We start from the raw sequence: 24,378 nt of genomic DNA, 5'->3' as shown, positions 1-24,378 counted from the left end.
CCGGAGCAGGAGGAGGAGGCGGCGGCGCGCGGCGGAGCTAGGGTTGCGAGTGAGGGGTTAACCCCTCACTCGCACCTGCGCCCACTATATGTACGGGGCGACGGGGCCGATTTCCTGGGCCCCGTATTCCGCCGAAACGGGGCGGCCCGAATACGGGGCCTGCTAGACGGCCCAAACCGCGCCTGCCCCGTATGTCGCCGGAATTTTACGGGGTGGGCGGGTTATACGGGGCCTGTTAGACATGCTCTAAGAGGTGGCCTGCCTGGCGCGGTGCCTCGCACCCGACTTGGTCGTCGTCCTTCTCTGACACCGAGCTCGCGGAAATCCGGCAAGGCCGGAGGCGGACAATGGCGGACGAAGAAGGCCGGAGGTGGACAATCGCCGATTGCCCCTCTACCGGCGTCTCCGCAGCAACCACCCCACGGGATTGGAGGCGTGCTCACCTCCAACTTCATTGACGGCATCATCCCTACCCGCGGGCCGCCGTTCGCCACGGGATCGGAGGCGCGCTCATCTCCAACTTCATCGACCGCATCAGCCCTGCCCACCCGCTGCCACTGCCCACGTGCACCACAACTCCGGCCCGAGTAGATTGCAGTACGAAGGGGAATATTGAGAGAGATGAGGGAGCACCGACTAACAAGGGAACCGCCTAACTGCTTCTCTAGAACCCGTGTAGGTTGGTTAAAACGGGAGCCAAGCGCTAATTAACTTTCTTGTAGGCCCAGCGAGAGCGACGTCTCGATCAACCGGAGGCCTCCCCAACCCTGGGAGCTTAGAAGGATTACCCTTCCGCCCTTCGTTGTTGGCATCGTCTTTTCTGCATTTCTTGATGCTGTTCCTCCCAAGCACCATGTACTCTTGCGTCGAAATGCAACAGCTGGCATTTACGCTCTATTCGGTAGCAAAACAAACGAGCATACTTAACCATGTTCATTGGTTGTACGGCACATGCGCTTTACGCCTGGTTGCCAGTTTACATGGCACAAGCGGAAGAAATGTGCTGGGGCAACGCTAAATTCGTCGAAGTTGACATTGTTGAATTGACCCTCAACTATCAATGCTGAATCGTCGTCCTCATCATTACTAAAGCACACACTTCTTAGGACATACACTGGCGCTAGATGCACTCACTACCTAAAAAGAATATTTCAAAAAATCTAATATTTTTGAAAAATATCCATGTATAAATCCAGACATATTATATTTGCACATTCTTTTCACAAAAAAAAACGACATTGTGACTTGTGAAAAAACATTTTTTGGTGCTCCAAAATAGCTCTTTACGAAATTCTTTTTGTCTTTTTTCGCACGCCGAAGAACAACAACATGTCCACACGTCTTTCTCTTTTGCAAGATTAACAGATTATCACACAAATATCTTTATTTTTCCTTCGAGTGTCTTTTCCTTTTTGTGAAATCAGCAATATAATGTACCAAAACCACATTATTACCAAATTGACGAAGCCCCTTTGTTGTGCGACGAGGGGCGCCCAACGGTTGGCTACTCAATTCGCATCGGGTGCCGGTGGCTCTCGTGCCGCGCTCACGCACTGCGACGAGGTCCGTCGCTTCCGGTTCATCCAACCGCCCGTTCTGCGGACGACCCGGCTTGCACGCTAGACAGTTCCAAATGGAACTTGTTTAGCATGTGGGAGTTCGAGCCGCGGCGGCGAACGGGTACCTTGGCGACGTGGCCTACCTTAACCATGAGATAGGTGTCAATCGCTTCGGTAAAGACGCCGACGACAACAACGGTGGGCCACCTGATCCACCCATTGTTAACCAGGACATGCAACCGCTAGATCTAGATCTAACTGAAGAGGAGGCCCTCGAGCTAGCCATTGCCCAGAGCAATCCCAAAGAAGTGGAAGGACCATGTCGTCTCCGCGCTAGCGCAGGGCAGGCCGGTGACACCACCGGTCACTCCAGCACGCAACACGCCGCCATCTCCGCCCTACTCCTGCGCCAAAGTCTACCGCTTGACCTCCTTCGGTTCTGTCCTAGCCCTGGCTATGGGTGCTGCCGGTCTTCATTGACCTCGATGACGACAAGCAGACCACAACGCGAACCCTAATTAGTTAAGGTTTTATCTTTAATGTATATTTCCTTTTTTTCATCCCTTTTTATAATAAAGTTTATCAATAGAAAGTTTGCAATCATTTTTGCGTCATCTCGCTCGGTCGGCACCCGACCCAAAAGGACCAAAATGGGCACTTTTGGTTTTTTTTTTTTGCATCGGTATGCAGTGCACTTTTCCATGACAAAATTACATCCATTTCAAAAATGTACTAGCGTTTTCGGAAACTAATTTAGCTTTCTAAAATGGCGCAATCTAAATGGTGTAGTTAACAAATTTACCTCAGTCGGGTCGGGCATGCGCCATTCCCGGTCCAGGAAAGGTACTGCACACAGGGGTCCACTCCCCGTCTTCCTGCTTTCCTCTCCACGCCCAAACTCACCCTGCTTCTCCTCACCATCCTCACAGAGTCCAGAAGCTTCTAGAGTCTAGGGTTCGCGCGCCCATGGAGGACGTCGAGGCGGCGGCAGCGGTTCCACCCGTGCAGGCGCCACCGACGATTGGAGCCGGCGTGGCCGTTGTTCTACGCGGGCTCCTCATGCTGGCCGCTCGCGGCATGCTCTGCGGCTTCATCGGCGCCATGTGGGTCAGCAACGCGGCCAACATCGTCTGGGTCGTCGCGCGAAGGTCCGGCGCGGGAGGCTCCCGCGCGGCGGCCGTCGCGGGGGATGTCTTCGTCGTGTCCGCCCTCGCCATGATACTGTTCTGCCCGTCTGCCCTCGTGCTCTTGGTCCTGTGCCTTCAAGGTCCCGTAGCTGAAACCGGCGAACGCGAGGTACCGGTGCGCAAATCCCACCCCTTCCCTTCGTTTTCGTTTCCTTTATCAGCGTCTCGTGGAGTGCTCAATGTGCGGATTCTGGCCTGGTGCCGGGCATCTTTGCAGCGGCGTCACCCTGGAGCACGCCACCGTCAGGATTGCTGCTACGGTCCTCCTACTGTGCTGACATACGTGCTCTTCTCCATGATCATGCTGATTGGTCTCGCAGCTCTAGAGGGTGCCCCGGGGAAGTTGGCGTCCAGCGAAGAGATGGTTGCCTTCGGTTTCAGGCTTTGCGATTACGGAAGGGTGGGTTGCTCTGCTATCGTCTGCTTCATCTTTATCCCCAACTTGATTGCCCAGCTCAGTGCTTTGCTAAGGTGAAGCACGGAATTGCCCAGTGTGGGTAGTAACTGAGAATCGTACGAGGTATATATCAACCCATTCTTCTGTGTATGATATTCTAGTAATCTGTTAATGTGATGGGCATTTTCTGTGTGTTCGGTGTGGTGCCTGTTGCTATATTCCTTACCTTCAGAAGTTGGAGTTTAATTTGCTAAGGGGCTTGGGGTTTTACTGCTTTGTGCTCGTTGGGAATTTAGCATTTGGTCTAAGATGATTTCGATACATGTTCTCATTATTGTTTGAGTTCCTGTGATATAGTAATTAATCAACTACAACTACGGATTAATTAACTGTAACTATGAATTATTGTTTGAGTTCCTGCTAATTTGGTCAAAGATGATTCCCATACACAAAGGGCTTCCTCTATGCTTCTATTTACTTGCTATAATTAGCTTTGTGTTGAACATTGGCAATGTCATGAAAATGAACATTGATCTTTATGGCAAATGGTCAATTTCCTGTATTTATGTTTGTTATCTCACGAACAGAACAACAAACAATTACTGCGCTCTGAGACTTATAACTATCATAGAGTCTTTGTCATTGTGTCAACTGATCTCCATAATCATTTTGTTTGGTGGAATGGAGTTAGTGAGATTAGATGTGTTGATACTTGAGATGCGGATGCCTCAGTTGCTAGTGAAAACTCATGCATGTTCAGAACTCAGAAGGCCTTTTTTGGCAACTCTTGTAGCTGTAGATATTTCTCATAAGCCTCTTTTAACATCATAACATGTGCAAAAGTTCTTCCAGAGTTCCTTTGGGCTTTTGTAGATCATATTTACTTGTGCACGTTTTTCCTACCTATTCCTTCATTCTTGTTGTTATATGCGCTTTCTGCAGTAGTTTGATGTCGCAAGCAAACTAATATAATGGCCAGCTGCACAATGATGGGCAACGTGATGTTTGAACTTTGTTCGAATTACAGGAATCCATAAATTGCATCTGTGGATTACCCATAGTGAATGTTTTTTTCCTTGTTATCGTGTTGCCCATCTTCTAGTCTATTTTACCCTTGGTAAAAAGTTATAACTTGTAAATCATATGCATTGGCTGCACTAGGCGTGAAATTATCTTTAGTGTTTAACCAATTAGCACTTTCTTTTTTTAATTTGAGCCATTGAATAAAGGATGGTATGATGCTATGTTTAATGTTTAGGCACAGAAATTTATTCCTTTTATCATCAAGTGTATGTTTGTATTTGGCATTAGGTTTTGGTAATTAGTAGATGAGAACTTGAGAAGCGTCCAAGTCCTATTTTTTGGCAACTCTTGTAGCTATAGATAAAGGATGGCATGATGCTATCTTCAACGTTTAGGGACATAAATTTATTCCTTCTATCATCAAGTGTATGTTTCTATTTGGCATTAGGTTTTGGGAGCCAAGTCCAAGTCCTATTTGATTTACTTTATCAGTTCACTTGTGTATGGTTTCTTACATCCACAAGTCCGAAGGCCATCCTAAAACTAAATCCGTGTATCATCCACATGGGTGTACTGACTTTGTTTTCTTAGAACCTTACTTCAACTAACATTCTTCAAACTTATTTCCGTTTGGTCATTATCTGCAATATGCTACAGTCTGACAGCCATATGTATTTATGTTTGTAACTGAGGATTGAGTTAGTGGTTCTTAATTAGTAGCTGCTTTGGCTTCCCATTTCATCAATGATATTACTATAGTAATTTTAAACTTCAACACTCAATTACATTAAAGATAGATATATTGATATATTTTTACAATGGGTGTGTTGCTGCCCCGAAGGAGTGATTTATACACATTTTGTATGGGAAATTCCTATGTGTTAAATTGACACTCTCTTGTTCTAATTTCAGCTCTGGAGTGGGTGTCATTTTTGGAGAGGAAAAGATTAAATTTGTCTTCTGCAAGTTATTAGTGTTAAACAGCAAGGATCGGACTAATGATATGTGATGTTACACATTGCCATAGTTTTTCCGCACTTTGTCCTTGTTGAAGTGCCAGAATGTAGGATTCTGTAATATCTTCCCGTCCATTTTATTTTAATCACAAAAGCTATTTACAAGGGCTGATGTTTATGGCCGGACATCTACCAAGTTAGCACTTGTAGTTGAATGAGATATGCCAGGATTTTTTTTATCCCATCCAGACGATCGATTAATCATGATGTAATCTGCTTATATAGATTGATTCTAGTTCAACAGAGGCTGAGAGCTGAAACTTGGTACTTATATACTATATATATACTAATATACACACACAGCCTGAAGCGCCGGATTTCATCTTAGCACTATTGAGGTAAAGTGGTACACGATGACCAAATCAGCTATGTTAACCAAATCGATTGCCAAAATCCTAATGTGAATGAAATTCCGAGGATAATTCACCAAATAACTTAGATCAATAAGCTGCATTATGTCACCTTTAATGAGCTACAGTGGTTTCATGTTTCGAACATAAGGTTTTGCAAAGTTTCGATGACATCAATATCAAGCATCACTGGCACTTGCCGGATTGGCACCACCGTCACCGCCACCACTCGTTGAAGCATCACCATGACCGCCACCACCACCACTTGCCATTGCGCGAGCCATAACCCTTCTTGTTTCCAAGATCTCCATCCTCGTCAGCTCCCACCATTCTCTTGTGTAGGCATCTATGGTGCATGGATCCATCATCATAGTCTTGTTCTCATCTACAATAAGCTTCACCATGGCACCCTTCTCATCGGCACTATCTCTTCTCTCCTCCACGACAGCCTTGCGCTTCTCATCTTCCCGTAGTAGTTCCAACTTGACCGGCTTATCGGAGGCCAGAGCGCCCACCGCGGGATTGCGGACGAATACCTGGTGGGCGGAGGCGCCGTCGAAGGCCGGAGGCCCACTGTGGCCGCAGTAAGTGACTCCAAAGATGCCTTCTTCGGCTACTTCCTCACGGGCACCTTCTTAACCGGTGCCTTCTTCACGCCCACCTTCGGCCGCTCCTGGGGCACACCTCCCTCCGAGGTCACCACGGTAGCGAAAGCAGCAGCGGTAGTGGCAATGCCGAAGGACGCGGTTACCCTGCAATTTGCGTTTGATGGCCCTGTTGATGGGGCGGCCATGGGGATGATCGTGAGCTAGGCGGTGGCGGCGGTGGTAGCGGATCCCGATGCTGGAGCTGCGGGGCGGGTTGGTTGAACTGGCGCGACCTATCAGCTACCACAGACAAGTTGGGAGCGGCCATGGCGGTGCTAGGGAGGCACGGCGAGGCCGGAGCAAGCGGGGCCAACGGCATGTGCGGCGGGGAGGCGGGAATGAAGAGGGGTTAAATTTCCTTCGCGCCAACCCCTCGCACGGATGAGGATCGCGTTCGATTTGGCCCTAGAATTCGCTTGTCTCCAGGTTGCGAGGTTGGGTATGCCAACGCCGGTTTAGCCTGACCCTTTTTGGCCAAAATCGCATAAGAGCCATTTTTATACGAAATTGGTCAATATGCGGGGTTTGCTAGAGATGCTCTCACTACACGCACTTTAGCTGCCACTGTGTACAATTATCGGTGCACCTAACAGAACCTCTTCCCCTCTACGGTTTCGGGCTCGCCTCGGCGTCTTTCCGACCACCCGACCTTTATGCCCTTCCGGTTCCAAAGCTTGTCCCATTCGCCTCCACTTCCACACCAACCACTCCGCTCCGCTCCACCACCACTCTCCGCCACCTCGCGCGAGCTTAGGGTTCCATGCCGACCGCCGCGGCGACCACGGCGGCGAGACGCCCGCTGCAGAAGGCGGTGGCCGTCCTGCGCTGGCTCTACCTCCTTGCCGCGGACATCGTGGCCTACGCCGTACTGGCCACGCGCTGGGCCTGGGCGGTCGGCGTCGGCGTCGGCACAGCGACCCTCTCGCCGCGCCGCCTGAAGCAGGAGGCGGTGGCCGCCCTGCGCTGCCTCTACTTCCTGGTGACGGACATCGTCGTCTACGGCTCCCTGGCCGCGCTCTGGGCCGCTGCCGTCGGCGGCGTCCTCCCCGAGATCCTCGGGCGCTGGGTGTGCGGCGGCGAGGACTCTGCCGTGGCTGCTGCTGCCGAGGCCGTCCTCAAGGCGTCGAAGTTCGTCCTAGTGCGTTTCTTACCGGGGTTCATCATGCAGTTCGGGATACGCTTTATGGAATTCGCCCAGTTCCAAGCCAAGGAGAGGAGAGACAAGGTACAGTCGTACAGACACCAAATTTCTCTCTCGATTAGGTAGATTTACAAGTCCTGTTGCGCAATTCCAGCTTTCAGAGCATTGATTTAAGTCGTTAGTTGGTGAATGTTTGAAACGGCGACGTAATCTAGAGTCATCCAGTACTCTTGTCCCTTAACTGAACTTAGCATGAGAAGATATTTTATCGAGATCGTATACTAGAATCTGGAACTTCCTGGCAGCTGGTTATTCATGGTCGTTAGCTTTCCCCCAATTAATGCCTGCTCCATATATGTTTCCTTGATACCAACCTGTCCTTACCAAAATGTCATGCCTGTCATAGCTGGCAGCAAGCTCCTCTGCCATCACGGCGCCGTCAGCCCAGAGACAGCGTCCTGAACGGAAAGGAGTGCAGCGCCTGCTCCCTCTGCTTGGTATGAGCACCACCTTACTCCAGCTTGGGATTCTGGGCATGAGGATGAAGAGTCGTCACGAGCAAGGATCCGTTTCATGGAAGATTGGTTATGTACTCTCTGATGTTGCAGCCTTGGGGTCTGTTGCTCTAACGGTCTTTGTTCTTGTGCCAAATATGCTGATCATAGCAGCACGATTCCCAGGGCGAAGGCTAGGGCTGCCGTGATGCAGCGAATTGTTCAAGGTACGTACTCCTCACTGTAGTCATCTTTACCAGTGATATACCTTTTGTCTCCATGATTGAAGTGCATCCCTTGCTGTTAATTTGTCCTGTGATCCCTGCCAGAAATAGTTCCATTCCGGCCATGTGATGATTGTTCTTCACAATTTGTTGATGTGCCACATGTCTCTTGTTTGGTTTGTAGAGTATTTATGTAGTTGCATTCACACATTGGTTCGTATTTATATGTTGCCTATATGTGCATAACTTGTTAGTGCTCATTCTTTTGGTGGTTAATCATTAAACATGCATTTATGGTTTGAGAAATTGCTAGTAGGTGTAGTCGTTGTAGTGCTGGCGATATGACCTCCTAAGTAGCATGCTCTTTTTGCAGTTTCACTCACGGTTTGTTGATGTGCCAGATGTCTCTTGTTTGGTTTGTAGAGTATTTATGTAGTTGCATTTAGTGATATATTTTCGTCTCCATGATTGAAGTGCATCCCTGCTGTTGTGTTGAGTGTTCCTTGCGATCCTCAGCAGAAGAAGTTCCATGTGATGATTGTTCTTCATAATTGTTGATGTTCCTCATGTGTCTTGTTTGTTTGTCGAGTATTTCTGTACTTGCATCGAGTGGATTATATTTGGGATAGTTTTTATATAGTGGTGAAATTGCCAAAAAGGCGATGGAATGAGATACGTAATTAAGATAATGTTATCACATTGGTTCGTATTACATGTTTCCTATATGGGTCAATGTTCCACTAAACTGGTAATTATGTGCATAACTTATTAGTGCTCACTTTTTGGTGGTTAATTGTTAAACATGCATTTATGGTTTGAGAAATTGCTAGTACTGTAGGTGTAGTCATTGTAGTGCAGGTGATATGACCCCCTAATAAGTAGCATTCATCTTTTTTTCTTCGAAATGGAGACTCTCGCCCTCTGCATCGAGTGATGCATACAGCTTTTATTGAAGTAGCATTCATCTGTTTTTGCAGTTTCACTCCTAGTAATTGTTTTGTGATGGTATATTCACTCCTATGTACTGTTGTTTTAGTGGCGTGCATACTTATCTGCATGGGCAACCCAGTTATTTCAAAGTTGATGGTCTTTGTTAATAATCTACAGATAGTTAGATGACCTCACTTGGCTTCAAATTAGCATTTCATTTATCTGTTTGTTGCCAGCATCGCAGGCTTTCCCAGGATGAGATCTTATTTCACTGCATTGCATTTCAGAAACAAATTGTATAGCGTTTCAATACTTTTAGAAAACCAACGGTGATGGTGTCCGTATGGGTATGGCTCATATGTACAGATGGATGTCTTCTTCATTCTAAAATATTTTTCCTTTGCCAATTACTGTATGAATAAGCGTGACCTTCTTCTTTGACAGGTTCAGTGCCTGCCACCCACGAAATGTTTTTGACAAGCGCTATGGATGTCTTTTGGAGTTAACAAGACCCTAGAACCCCAGATGATATTGGTTTCTCAAACTACGTTACTGCATGTCCGTCCTTTGCGAGACCTGAACCTCAATTGTCAGTTTCGTGACTTGGAGTCTAGCCTATGTACCTGTAGCTTTCGTATTGGTGTCCTGGAGATTTGAATCTACTTTTAGCGTGATAAACATGTACGCACGTGCACATACTCTTATGGCGCGGTTGAGATTTATGTTTTTCTTGTTACAGTGCATTATCGTGTGCATGTATGACTTAGGATTTTCAAACAGCTACTTCAATGCTGTGTGTGGGTCAGTGTCGCAAGTTTGTTAGCTGTTTGGTTCAGGCTTCTGATGGCTGGGGCGCTTTGCCTTTGCGATGATTCAGCCATGTTTGTGCATGGCTATGTAGCCATGTTTGTGTTGGGTTGTTGCAGCTAAAGGTGAGCAGCATGAGCTAGGTTATCGTTAGGGCAACGCCCTAGCTGCATGCCTGCACCTTCGCCAGCCATGGCATCCGTCTGCCTGCCTCGCCTGCATAGGGCAAAGCTAGTTTTATTTCTCAGGATTCCCGCCACCCAGCGCGAGGGGACTGCCATCGTTCGGATGGATTCACTCAGCAGGCAGATGGTAAGAGCATCCCCACTCGTTTGGGCTCCCCACGCCAAATCCGGCGAAATTTAGCGCCGGATGGATGTAGTTTTTGGCCTGGGGAGGCCCATTTTTCCAGCCGCGAGCCCATGGACGCGCACCCACCGCGTGCATAGCGACGGCGCAGTCACCGGGAAGGGCAATCGTCGGAGTTCCCTCGCCGCATTGAACCGTCGCGAAGTGGACTGGAGAGCCGAAACGACTCGTCGGGAACGGTCGAAGTGGCCTCGATGCGAGAACCGCCGTAATGGAGCACGAACTCCGCGGAAGAGCAACCGGCGCTCTCTTTCGTCGAGAGACCTACATATACGGTTTCCGACGGTCGACGCCATTCATCTGTTCTCTCGTCACCATCCTCCGTCAACCATGAGCGATATCTCTTGGCCATCGGACACCGACAGCGAGGGGAAGCCGCCTGGATGGCGCCATTGGTGGGATCCAGCTGCATCGTCCAGCAGCGACGATTCCCCCCCGCCGGCCAGCGAGGACGAGTGGGACGACGAGGAGGAGGACGAAGAGGCCGTGGAGCAGGCCGAGGAGCAGGCCGAGGAAGAGGCCGAGGAAGAGGAGGAGGAGCAGGAGCAGGAGGAGGAGCAGGAGGAGGAGGACGAAGAGGCTGATGAGGACGACGACGAGGAGGACTCAACTTCCTCCGACGAGGAGGTGACGAGCCGGAAGCGTCGCCGCGACGACGATGAGGCGGGGCCTTCTAAGAAGAAGAAGAAGTAGTTTAGTTTTAAAGTTTTTATATGTAATTTTTATGTTTATTCGAATTATATTCGAAATATATATATAATCTATCTATGTTGCACCACTTGAGAGTTCAAAGCTTTCGTTCGACGAGGGTATTGCCGTAGATCGGGAAGACGAGGGTTTTGCCGTAGATCGGGAAGACGAGGGTTTTGCCGTAGATCGGAGGCCATTGTCGCCGACAAGTTGGGGCCACGCGCGCTTTCGTTTCGTCCGGAGTCCCCGAGCGCTCCCCGGGGGGCCGGGGATGGCGTGGGATCGCCGGATGGATTTAGGCCCAAATCCGGACGAAAACGAGGAACCGGGGGCGCGACTGGGCCGAATTACGCCGTCCGGATGGAAAAAACGCTCGCCGGGGGCCTCGTCGGGGGGACGAGTGGAGATGCTCTAACTCTTGACTTTTTCCATGCCATGTGGCAATTTGCCATTCGTCCACATGCTAAATATCTGCGCCCTATTTGTGTCCTTATTTCAGCACTTATGAGAGAATCTTCTATCTTCAAAATTTGTGTGACTTATTTTCAGCAATGGCGTCCTCTGGCATGAAAACTAAACTACGGAGTATATGAATTGGACACAAGGTAGACAATATCGCATTGTGGTATTATCATGTCCATAGAATACTAACCATATTTAGCTTATTTGTCTGAAAACAAACTTAAACATACAGGTGTGGGTGAATTTTCTTTTTGATTTTGTTTGACGTTAAACAGTAGGGAAGGCCCCCGCTGCGTTATTTTTTGTTTATAAAACATTAGATTAACAAAGGGTGAATGTTTAAGGAACAAATTACAAGGTATCAAGCCATTGTTTCATTCCCTCTTTAAGGCTTAGCTTAGCTTTATGCATAGCTAGATTGGAGTTTTCTTTGAAGTCCCTAAGACACTCTCCGGTGGAATTGAATATTATCAAAGAGAAATCTATTCCTCTGAATCCATAGACTCCAACATCTTGAAGGAAATGATGCATTACTTACCTTTTCCCCTTCTTCCATCATATCAAAAAATGGAAGATCAGTATTATTCCATTCCATATTATTAGTCCACCATAATATTTGACTAAAGTCACACCGGAAGAACAAATGTGTGACTGTCTCAAGAATGCCATCATCACAAAGCACACAAGTTGAATCCTCCACAAATAGGTTTCTTGTGTTTAGCCTCTATCCTTCAGGAGCCAGAAAAACAAAATTGTGTTTCATCGTAACACAGGACTTCCCGATCCATAGAAAAGGGTTGGGCGCTGGATCGTAATTAGGGAGAGCTGAATATATTTTTTGCTCGAATACACTAACATGCTTTTTTTTTGAGTTGAGGATGAATCGCATGTACCACCCTATTTTTGCAGCTTTGGAAAGTGAATCACGGAGCAGTTAGTGTGGAAAACCAGTATCGCCAGGAGTGCACCCTAGGTAAGCCAGAAGCTAGAGCAAAAAATACCAAGGCACTAGGCTATAGAAAATTGTGCATATTAGAAAAAAACACGCGTTCTTATAAGACGATCAGGTAGTTTATTGCTACTCGGATAAATCCCGAGATTGGTTCTGTTCTGTTTATATAGATGGAAGGAGGAGTACATCGAGGGGAGAGGGGACAGAGTACATGACGTATACGATTATACAAACCGACTCCAAAACTATCTCTAACACCCTCTCTTAATCACAACTTTCTCAAGTTGAGATTAAACCTAAACTCCTCAAAACTTCTCAGGAAGCGGTTTGGTGAACCCATCAGCCACTTGATCTTTCGATGGAATAAACCGTATCTCGAGTTGTCCCTCAATACTCTTTCTCTGACAAAATGAAAATCTATCTCAATGTGTTTAGCTCTTGCATGAAACACATGATTTGCTGACAAGTATGTAGCTCCCAGATTATCACACCATAAACATGGTGGTTGCCTCAACTTAACTCCAAGTTCTTTAAGAAGAGACTGTACCCATATTATTTCAGCTGTTGCATTAGCCACTGATTTATACTCTGCCTCTGTACTAGACCTGGAAACAGTAGCCTGCTTCTTAGCACTCCAGGAAATCAAATTTGGTCCAAAGAACACAGCAAAACCTCCAGTTGACCTGCGATCATCTGGACAACCTGCTCAGTCAGCATCTGAGAAAGCACTGACCAATGTGGAGTTGGACTTCATAAAGGTAAGTCCCATGCTAAGTGTATGCTTCACATATCTCAATATACGCTTTGCAGCAGTCCAATGTACTGTAGTGGGAGCATGCAAGTACTGGCACACCTTGTTAACAGCATATGAAATATCAGGACGTGTAAGAGTCAAATACTGAAGCGCACCCACCATACTGCGATAATTGGTGCTATCTTCGGGACCCAATAGATCACCCTCCCTTGCTGTTATCTTTTCTGAAGAAGACAATGGTGTAGGAGAGCCGGAGCAATGTGTCATACCTACTCTAGCAAGGACATCATGAGCATACTTTGTCTGATTAAGTACTATACCATCATCAACTTTGTGAACTTTAACACCCAAGAAATAATGAAGGTCACCTAGATCCTTCAGGGCAAACTGACCACTGAGAACCTTGAGTAGAGCATCTGTGGCAGCAGAAGAAGAACTAGCAACTATGATATCATCAACATAGATCAACATGTATATGGTGACATTGGACTTATGATATATGAATAGAGACGTATCAGACTTAGATGCAACAAACCCATATTGAATGAGTTGAGAGCTGAGACGAGAGTACCACGCTCTTGGTGCTTGTTTCAGTCCATACAAAGCCTTGTCCAATTTGCACACATAATTCATCTTCCCCCTGTCTTCATAACCAGGAGGCTGTCGCATATAGACTTCCTCTTCGAGAACACCATGAAGAAACGCATTCTTGACATCCAACTGTCGCAAACTCCATCCTCTAGAAACAGAAATAGCAAGAACAAGTCGAACTGTAGCAATCTTGACAACTGGACTGAAAGTGTCTTCGTAGTCAATGCCATAGCGTTGTTTGAAGCCTTTAGCAACCAGACGAGCCTTGTAACGATCAACAGACCCATCAGCTCTATGTTTAACCTTGTAGATCCATCTACAGTCAATGACATTAGTACCGTGCTTCGGAGGTACAAGTCTCCATGTTTGATTTGTTTGCAATGCTTGAAATTCTTCATCCATAGCTTGTTTCCATATTGGATCAACCAATGCAGCTTGCAAGTCTGACGGTTCAGTCTTAGTGGTAGACAGAAGCCAGCGGACGGTGCCATCAGAATACTGTTTCGGTCGACGAATTCCCTTCGAAGCACGTGTAACACGGCGCGGAATATCAGCAGCAGCAGGATCCACAGAGCGACCAGGCAGACCAGCAGCAGCAGAATCCAGAGGCTGAGTGGCAGTGGTCCCGTCAGAGGCCGCAGGGGATCCAGGGGTCGACGTGGGCGTGCGCGGATTGGGCGACGAAGCAGACGCACGCGGAGACACCGCAGAAGATCCGGGCGGGTGGGTGGCCGCGTCTGACGCGGCAGAGGCGCGCGCATGCGGCGCGTTAGGGCTGGCAGCGGATTGGCAGGACGCGCGATCCGAGGACTGCTATTCCGGGGTGGATTGACTGGCAGAATCCACCTCGTGTCCAGCGCTGTTGTCTCCTTCCTCTGTTATTTCATGTGAGCTGTTTTGAGAGTTTTGAGCACCATTTGGCCCCAAATTTTCCGGTGCACCTCTGGCCCGACCTGCAGCATCCTGGGAGACAATAAGAGGGACACTTGAGGCATGGTTAGTAGCATGTATATTATCATCATGTGGATCATCAAAGTGTTCGTTCCCATGCTCAAAATTGTGTAGAGAAGGATCAAGTAACAAGATTTCCTTGCGAAGAAGGGCACCAACATTTGGATGAAGGTGCTGGAAAGGAAACACTATTTCATCAAAGACAACATCCCTAGAGATATACACACGACCAGTGGCAACTTCAAGGCATTTTACCCCTTTGTGGCGAGGACTATAGCCAAGAAAGACACATTGTTTAGACCGGAAGGCAAGTTTGCGTTTGTTGTATGGACACAAATTAGGCCAACACGCACAACCAAAGACTCCAAGAGAATTATAATCAGGTCGTGTTCCTAGGAGACGATGAACAGGTGTATCATTGTTTATGACTTTGCTAGGAAGCATGTTTATGAGATATGTGGCGGTAAGGAAAGCTTCATCCCAAAATATTAGTGGCATATGTGAATGAGCAATGAGGGCTAGACCAACTTCCACAATGTGGCGATGCTTTCGTTCAGCAGAGCCATTTTGTTGGTGAGCATGAGGACAAGACACATGGTGGGAAATTCCTTGGGATTGGAATAGAGAGTTTAGCTTTTCATACTCTCCTCCCCAATCTGACTGAACAGTGAGAATTTTGGCATTAAGTTTGCGTTCAACAAGTTGTTGAAAGTTAACAAATGCAGTATAAACATCAGACTTCTTTTTAAGCAGATATATCCATGTAAACTTGCTATAATCATCAATAAAGCTTACATAGTAATCACGTCGACCCACAGAGGTAGGTGCAGGACCCCAAACATCAGAAAATATTAACTGAAGAGGGGCAGTAGATACACTTGTGGAGATGAGATAGGGAAGCTGATGACTTTTGGCTTGTTGACAGGAATCACACACTAACTCAAAACTAGAATCCTTAACGAAACGAAGTTTATTTTTGCTAACAATCTGTCTAACAATGGCTGATGAAGGATGACCTAGGCGACTATGCCACCTTGCTTGTGAGGGCTTGGCGGCGACACATGCATGCTTGGAGTATCGGGATGACACCAATGATGATATGAGTGGGTAAAGCCCACCCACACAGCGTCCTCTATTAATGATTTTCCGCGTGGCCTGGTCCTTGATCAAAAAGAAGAATGGGTGAAATTCAATAAACACACGGTTGTCATAGGTGAATTGATGAACAGAGAGCAGATTCTTAGATGCATGTGGAACATGGAGAACATTGTTAAGACGAAAATTTTGTGCAGGGGTACGAACAATTGATTTACCAACATGAGAGATAGACATACCCTGACCACCTGTAGTGTTGACCCTGTCATTGCCGCGATACTTGTCACGGACCGTCATGTTGTTGAGTTCCCCGGTGATATGGTGGGTAGCACCAGTGTCCTGGTACCAGTTTGTATCGACTTCGTATGAGGCAACATGAGCCTCCTTGTCATCAGAGTCGTCATCGTCCTCCTGGAAGCGCCACCAGCAATCCTTGGCAGCATGACCTTCTTTGCCGCATATCTGACAGGTCACGTCTACCCATGGCGAGGTGCGGCGTCGACCTCGGCCACGGCCGCGGCCCCCTCCAGATGGTGCTCGCCCACGTCCCTGGCGAGGCTGGCGATCGTCGCGGTGACTATCACGCCTGTCATCGCGGCGCTGATCACGCCGATCATAGTTGCCGCGGTCACCGCGGTCACCGTAGTCACCGCGGGAGCGGTTGGTGGAGCGTCCACGGCCTTGGCGCTGGGCTCTGATACCATATAAGACGATCAGGTAGTTTATTGCTACTCGGATAAATCCCGAGATTGGTTATGTTCTGTTTATATAGATGGAAGGAGGAGTACATCGAGGGGAGAGGGGACAGAGTACATGACGTATACGATTATACAAACCGACTCCAAAACTATCTCTAACAGTTCTTAGGTTTGCAAAAAATGGTGAAAATTGGCTATTTTCCAAAGAAAAATTTCCTACCGGGTATCAACTGCACCATGTATGTTCGGTCTTCTTGAAGGGTTGGAGAAGGGAAAATCGCCATTGTGGACCCTGTAACGTGACCATTGCCCTCTTCCTTTATCGTTGTTTCTGGGTCTGCCTCTACCTCCCCGCCCAACTTATGACTTATACTACCGGTGCAACATCCATGACACACCATCCATTCTTTTACTATCGGCTGTGGGATGCCGCACACAAGTACTCGTGTAACCGCGACTCTATCTCGCATCCGCATTTGCCTCCCAGCCAAACCTAATTCCTTCAGATAAGGGACCAAGAGAAACCCCTTTCGTATACTAGTGACATCAAACCCCTCAATCCTAGGAGTGTTGACGACATATCTGGCGACCTCTTTCTTAATTAAGTATCGTTATCAGCAAGCTCCGATCTACGTGCACTCAGACCACAAGGAAGAATACACACAAGTGGTGTGGCTGGTGTAAATTAAATGGTGGGCCCAATTAAGGTTTGTATCTTTGCTCTGTGTTGAAAGTGTGCACCAATTATCACTCTCGGGTATATATTTTTAGAACATGTATCGTGGGGTGATATCAGCCTTCTTTTATGCTTGCCACGTATGAATTGTTGCTTAGTTAGAGGAGAGAGAAGGAAGTAAGAGAAGATTGTCTTCCCTTAGCAAAGGGATGGTCTCTTATGAAATAAGGGAAGACTGTTTTCTCCATTGTACGATTTATCTTTCCATAGCTACATAATTTTCTTCTAAAAATAATTAATTCTCATTTTATTGTAAGAGATGACAATAAAAGATAATGCATTGTACCTCTAACATTTATCGTCTTTTCTAGATGACATGGACTACTAAGAGAAAACATGTCTTCCCTACCATCCATCGTACATGCCTTTCGGATCTTTAAGGTATGCCTAATGTATGTAATGTTAGGACATGTACAATGGGGTGACATCAGCCTTCCCTTAGCCTAACTACGTAGGATTTTTGATTAGTTATGGAAGAGAGAAATAAGAAAGAGCAGGTTGTCTTCCCTTAGCTAAGAGATCGTCTTATAGAAAATAAGAGAAGACTATTTTATGCATTGTAAGATATGTCTTCTCTTAGCAAATTATTTTTTTACTAAAAACTACTCCCTTCGTTCCAAAATGTAAGACGTCTAAGGATTAGTCAAAAGTTAACGTTTTTAAGTTTGACCAAGTTTATACACGAAAATATAAACATTTACAATACTGAATCAACATGAATAGGTTCACCATAAAATATATTTTCTAAATATGTTCATTCAATATTGTAGACGTAAATATATTTTTCTAAATATTTGGTTAAAGTTAGTAAAATTTGACTTTTGACCAATCCTTAGACGTCTTACATTTTGGGACGGAGGGAGTAATTATTTATCATTAATTGTTAGGGATGAAAGTAAGAGATAATGCATTGTATGATTTATGATAAGGGGTAGCCCGATCTTCTCAGTAAGCAACGGTGGTGATGATGATCACGGGGTGATTGCAGCGGAGGTAATTTGATGAAGTGGATGATAACTTGTATGACGCAACGAGATCTCCCGATTGGTCCCTGTCACCAATGCAACAGCTCTCAGCCCTGCAAGATATTCGCAACTCCACACACTTGCACACGTAGCCGCCGACCACGAAGCGGTAAGTTGCAACCTTCTAATTCCCAATGGAACATCAGATTACACAAGACTTTCAGATCTACACAATATCAAGCAATATGGTGTAGGGAATTCAATAGTTTTGCAGAGAAAATAACTAAGAACTAGGGTTTATCTTAAACGTGGTCTAAAGAAACTTTGGGGACGTACTGGGCACTTATATAGGCGTCCGGGATGACCTCAGGTCGAAAAAGTACGAAAATAACCGAGACCGGACTTCTTTGCGTTAGACACATTGGAGACCGGTTTGCTAGGCGGAGTAGAGTAAGGTGCGGAACGCGTAGATGGTGTCGGCGCCGTAGATGGGGGCGCACGAGGCGTAAAGCGCCCAGCTCCTGTAGCACGACCTTTAACCTTTGCTTCGTCAGCCAACTGTGATTCAGCTTCTCTTGCATGATGTAGCAACTCATTCATAGTGGTGTAACTCTAATGACGAACAATGCCTTTGAATCATACTTCAAACCATTGATGAAACGATTCATTGTCATCTCAAGGGACTCACGGACACGGCCACGCTGCATGAGCATCTCCATCTCCATGTAATATTCATCAACAGTCTTCACACCTTATCTCAGTAGGGTCAACTTATCAAATATAGACCGCAAATAATTAGTGGGCACAAAACGTTCGTTCATTGCCGCCTTCATAGCACGCCATGTGATAATAGGCGGTTCACCATCTTCTTCGCGAGCACGAACCAAACCATCCCACCAATGCAATGCATAGCCATCAAATTCAGAAGAAGCAAGCTTGATCTTTCTATCTTCAGTGTAATTATGTAAACGCCATAGCTTCTCAATTTTCAGCTCCCAAGTGAGGTATTCTTCAACATCAGCACCTCCTTCAAACTTGGGTATGGAGAACTTGGGCTTACCCAATCCATCTTCTTCCTCAAACCCACGACCTGGACGTCGGAGTTCAGCAAAGCCACGACCACGGTTACCACGTGCAGCACCACGATTAGCATTAGGTGCTTCATCTTCGGCTTCGTCTTCGTCTTCTTATTTCTGTAGGTTTGTCAAATTGTCAACAGCCATTTGCAACCCTTGAAGACTGCGCTGGATATCCGTCATTTGATCTTTCATTTTAGTGACGGTTGATACGTCTCCGACGTCTCGATAATTTCTTATGTTCTATGCTATATTATTGATGATACCTACATGTTTTATGCACACTTTATGTCATATTCGTGCATTTTCTGGAACTAACCTATTAACAAGATGCCGAAGTGCCGGCTTCTCGTTTTCTGCTGTTTTTGGTTTCAGAAATCCTAGTAACGAAATATTCTCGGAATTGGACGAAACGAAGACCCGGGGGCCTATTTTTCCACGGAGCTTCCGAAGACCGAAGAACACACGAAGTGGGGCCACGAGGTGGCGACACCACAAGGCGGCGCGGCCCGGGGGGGCCCGCGCCGCCCTATGGTGTGGCCCCCTCGTCCGGCCCCCGACTCGCCCTTCCGCCTACTTAAAGCCTCCGTCGCGAAACCCCCGATGCGAAAAACCACGATACGGAAAACCTATGCGAGACGCCGCCGCCGCCGATCCCATCTCGGGGGATTCCGGAGATCTCCTCCGGCACCCTGCCGGAGAGGGGATTCATCTCCCGGAGGACTCTACACCGCCATGGTCGCCTCCGGAGTGATGAGTGAGTAGTTCACCCCTGGACTATGGGTCCATAGCGGTAGCTAGATGGTTGTCTTCTCCTCATTGTGCTTCATTGTTGGATCTTGTGAGCTGCCTAACATGATCAAGATCATCTATCTGTAATACTCTATGTTGTGTTTGTCGGGATCCGATGGATAGAGAATACCATGTCATGTTAATTATCAAGTTATTACACATGTGTTGTTTATGATCTTGCATGCTCTCCGTTTCTAGTAGAGGCTCTAGCCAAGTTTTTACTTTTAACTCCAAGAGGGAGTATTTATGCTCGATAGTGGGTTCATGCCTGCATTGACACCTGGACGAGTGACGAGAAAGTTCTAAGGTTGTGTTGTGCTTGTTGCCACTAGGGATAAAACATTGGCGCTATGTCCGAGGATGTAGTTGTTGATTACATTACGCACCATACTTAATGCAATTGTCCGTTGTTAGCAACTTAATACCGGAGGGGGTTCGGATGATAACCTGAAGGTGGACTTTTTAGGCATAGATGCGGTTGGATGGCGGTCTATGTACTTTGTCGTAATGCCCAATTAAATCTCACTATACTTATCATGTCATGTATGTGCATTGTTATGCCCTCTCTATTTGTCAATTGCCCGACTGTAATTTGTTCACCCAACATGCTTTTATCTTATGGGAGAGACACCTCTAGTGAACTGTGGACCCCGGTCCATTCTTTAATACCGAAATACAAATCTGCTGCAATACTTGTTTTTACTATTTTCTCTGCAAACAATCATCTTCCACACAATACGGTTAATCCTTTGTTACAGCAAGCCGGTGAGATTGACAACCTCACTCGTTTCGTTGGGGCAAAGTACTTTGGTTGTGTTGTGCAGGTTCCACGTTGGCGCCGGAATCCCCGGTGTTGCGCCGCACTACATCCCGCCGCCATCAACCTTCAACGTGCTTCTTGGCTCCTCCTGGTTCGATAAACCTTGGTTTCTTTCCGAGGGAAAACTTGCTGCTATGCGCATCATACCTTCCTCTTGGGGTTGCCCAACGAACGTGTGAAATACACGCCATCAAGCTCTTTTTCCGGCGCCGTTGCCGGGAGATCAAGACACGCCGCAAGGGGAGTCTCCACTTCTCAATCTCTTTACTTTGTTTTTGTCTTGCTTTATTTTATTTACTACTTTGTTTGCTGCACTTATATCAAAACACAAAAAAATTAGTTGCTAGCTTTACTTTATTTGCTATCTTGTTTGCTATATCAAAAACACAAAAAAATTAGTTTACTTGCATTTACTTTATCTAGTTTGCTTTATTTACTACTGTTAAAATGGCCAACCCTGAAAATACTAAGTTGTGTGACTTCACTAGCACAAATAATAATGATTTCCTATGCACACCTATTGCTCCACCTGCTACTACAAGCAGAATTCTTTGAAATTAAACCTGCTTTACTTAATCTTGTTATGCGAGAGCAATTTTCTCGGTGTTAGTTCCGATGATGCCGCTGCCCATCTCAATAATTTTGTTGAACTATGTGAAATGCAAAAGTATAAAGATGTAGATGGTGACATTATAAAATTAAAATTGTTTCCTTTCTCATTAAGAGGAAGAGCTAAAGATTGGTTGCTATCTCTCGCCTAAGAATAGTATTGATTCATGGACTAAATGCAAGGATGCTTTTATTGGTAGATATTATCCCCCTGCTAAAATTATATCTTTGAGGAGTAGCATAATGAATTTTAAACAATTGGATAATGAACATGTTGCTCAAGCTTGGGAAAGAATGAAATCTCCGGTTAAAAATTGCCCAACCCATGGACTGACTACTTGGATGATCATCCAAACCTTCTATGCAGGACTAAATTTTTCTTCGCGGAATTTATTGGATTCAGCTGCTGGAGGTACCTTTATGTCCATCACTCTTGGTGAAGCAACAAAGCTCCTTGATAATATGATGGTTAATTACTCCGAATGGCACACGGAAAGAGCTCCACAAGGTAAGAAGGTAAATTCCGTTGAAGAATCCTCTTCCTTGAATGATAAGGTTGATGCTATTATGTCTATACTTGCGAATGATAGGACTAATGTTGATCCTAATAATGTTCCATTAGCTTCATTGGTTGCCCAAGAAGAACATGTTGATGTAAACTTCATTAAAAATAATAATTTCAACAACAATGCTTATCGGAACAATTCTAGTAATAACTATAGGCCATATCCTTATAATAATGGTAACGGTTATGCTAATTCTTATGGGAATTCTTACAACAATAATAGGAACACACCCCCTGGACTTGAAGCCATGCTTAAAGAATTTATTAGTACACAAACTGCCTTTAACAAATCTGTTGAGGAAAAGCTCAATAAAATTGATATTCTTGTTTCTAGAGTTGATAGTCTTGCCTCCGATGTTGATCTTTTGAAATCGAAAGTTATGCCTAATATGGATATTGAAAATAAAATTGTTACTACAGCAAATGCCATCCAAGTTAGAATTAATGAGAATATAAGATTAATGGCTGAACTCGCGTGCTAGGTGGGATAGAGAAGAAAATGAAAAACTAGCTAAAAAGGAAAATGTAGCTAAAGTTTGGACTATTACCACCACTAGCAATGCTAATGATTCACATGTTGTTGCACCTCCTACTATTAATGGTAAAATAATTGGTGTTGGCAATGTTTCTACTCCTAGTGCAAAGCGCGCAAAATTACTCGAAACTGCTAAAACTGCTGAAACCGCTTGTGATAAAACTGCTGAAATTTTTTCCAACCTTGGGGATGATAATCCCATTGCTTTAGATTGTAATGATTTAGATTTTGATGATTGCCACATCTCTGAAGTTATAAAGTTCTTGCAAAAACTTGCTAAGAGTCCCAATGCTAGCGCTGTAAACTTGGCTTTCACAAAACATATTACAAATGCTCTCATAAAAGCTAGAGAAGAGAAACTAAAACTTGAAACTTCTATTCCTAGAAAGCTAGAGGATGGTTGGGAGCCCATCATTAAAATGAGAGTCAAAGATTTTAATTGTAATGCTTTATGTGATCTTGGTGCAAGTATTTCTGTTATGCCTAAAAAAGTCTATGATATGCTTGACTTGCCACCATTGAAGAATTGTTATTTGGTTGTTAATCTCGCTGATAATGCTAAAAAGAAACCTTTGGGGAAAGTTGATAATGTTCATATTATGGTTAACAATAACCTTGTCCCCGTTGATTTTGTTGTCTTGGATATTGAATGCAATGCATCTTGCCCCATTATATTGGGAAGACCTTTTCTTCGAACCGTTGGTGCTACTATTGATATGAAGGAAGGTAATATTAAATATCAATTTCCTCTCAAGAAAGGTATGGAACACTTCCCTAGGAAGAGAATGAAGGTACCTTATGATTCTATCATTAGAACAAATTATGATATTGATGCTTCATCTCTCGATGTTACTTGAGTTACACTTTCTGCGCCTAGCTGAAAGGCGTTAAAGAAAAGCGCTTGTGGGAGACAACCCATGTTTTTACTCCAGTATTTTTGTTTTATATTTGTGTCTTGGAAGTTGTTTACTACTGTAGCAACCTCTCCTTATCTTAGTTTTATGTTTTGTTGTGCCAAGTAAAGTCTTTGATAGAAAAGTAAGTACTAGATTTGGATTATCGCGCAGTTCCAGATTTTTTTGCTGTCACGAATCTGGGTCTATCTCCCTGTAGGTAGCTCAGAAAATTACGCCAATTTACGAGCATGATCCCCAGATATGTACGCAACTTTCATTCAATTTGAGCATTTTCGTTTGAGCAAGTCTGGTGGCCTAATAAAATCCATCTTTACGGACTGTTCTGTTTTGACAGATTCTGTCTTTTATTTCGCATTGCCTCTTTTGCTATGTTGGATGAATTTCTTTGATCCACTAATGTCCAGTAGCTTTATGCAATGTCCAGAAGTGTTAAGAATGATTGTGTCACCTCTGAACATGTGAATTTTTATTATGCACTAACCCTCTAATGAGTTTGTTTCGAGTTTGGTGTGGAGGAAGTTTTCAAGGGTCAAGAGAGGAGGATGATATACTATGATCAAGGAGAGTGAAAGCTCTAAGCTTGGGGATGCCCCGGTGGTTCACCCCTGCATATTCTAAGAAGACTCAAGCGTCTAAGCTTGGGGATGCCCAAGGCATCCCCTTCTTCATCGACAACATTATCAGGTTCCTCCCCTGAAACTATATTTTTATTCCGTCACATCTTATGCACTTTGCTTGGAGCGTCGGTTTGTTTTTGTTTTTTGTTTTGTTTGAATAAAATGGATCCTAGCATTCACTTTATGGGAGAGAGACACGCTCCGCTGTTTCATATGGACAAATATGTCCTTAGGCTCTACTCATAGTATTCATGGCGAAGTTCTTCTTCGTTAAATTATTATATGGTTGGAATTGGAAAATGATACATGTAGTAACTCTAAAATGTCTTGGATAATTTGATACTTGGCAATTGTTGTGCTCATGTTTAAGCTCTTGCATCATATACTTTGCACTCATTAATGAAGAAAT

This window comes from Lolium rigidum, chromosome 1 (genome assembly GCF_022539505.1).
Source record: "Lolium rigidum isolate FL_2022 chromosome 1, APGP_CSIRO_Lrig_0.1, whole genome shotgun sequence".
NCBI lineage: Eukaryota > Viridiplantae > Streptophyta > Magnoliopsida > Poales > Poaceae > Lolium > Lolium rigidum.
Note: the sequence above shows the minus strand (reverse complement) of the source record.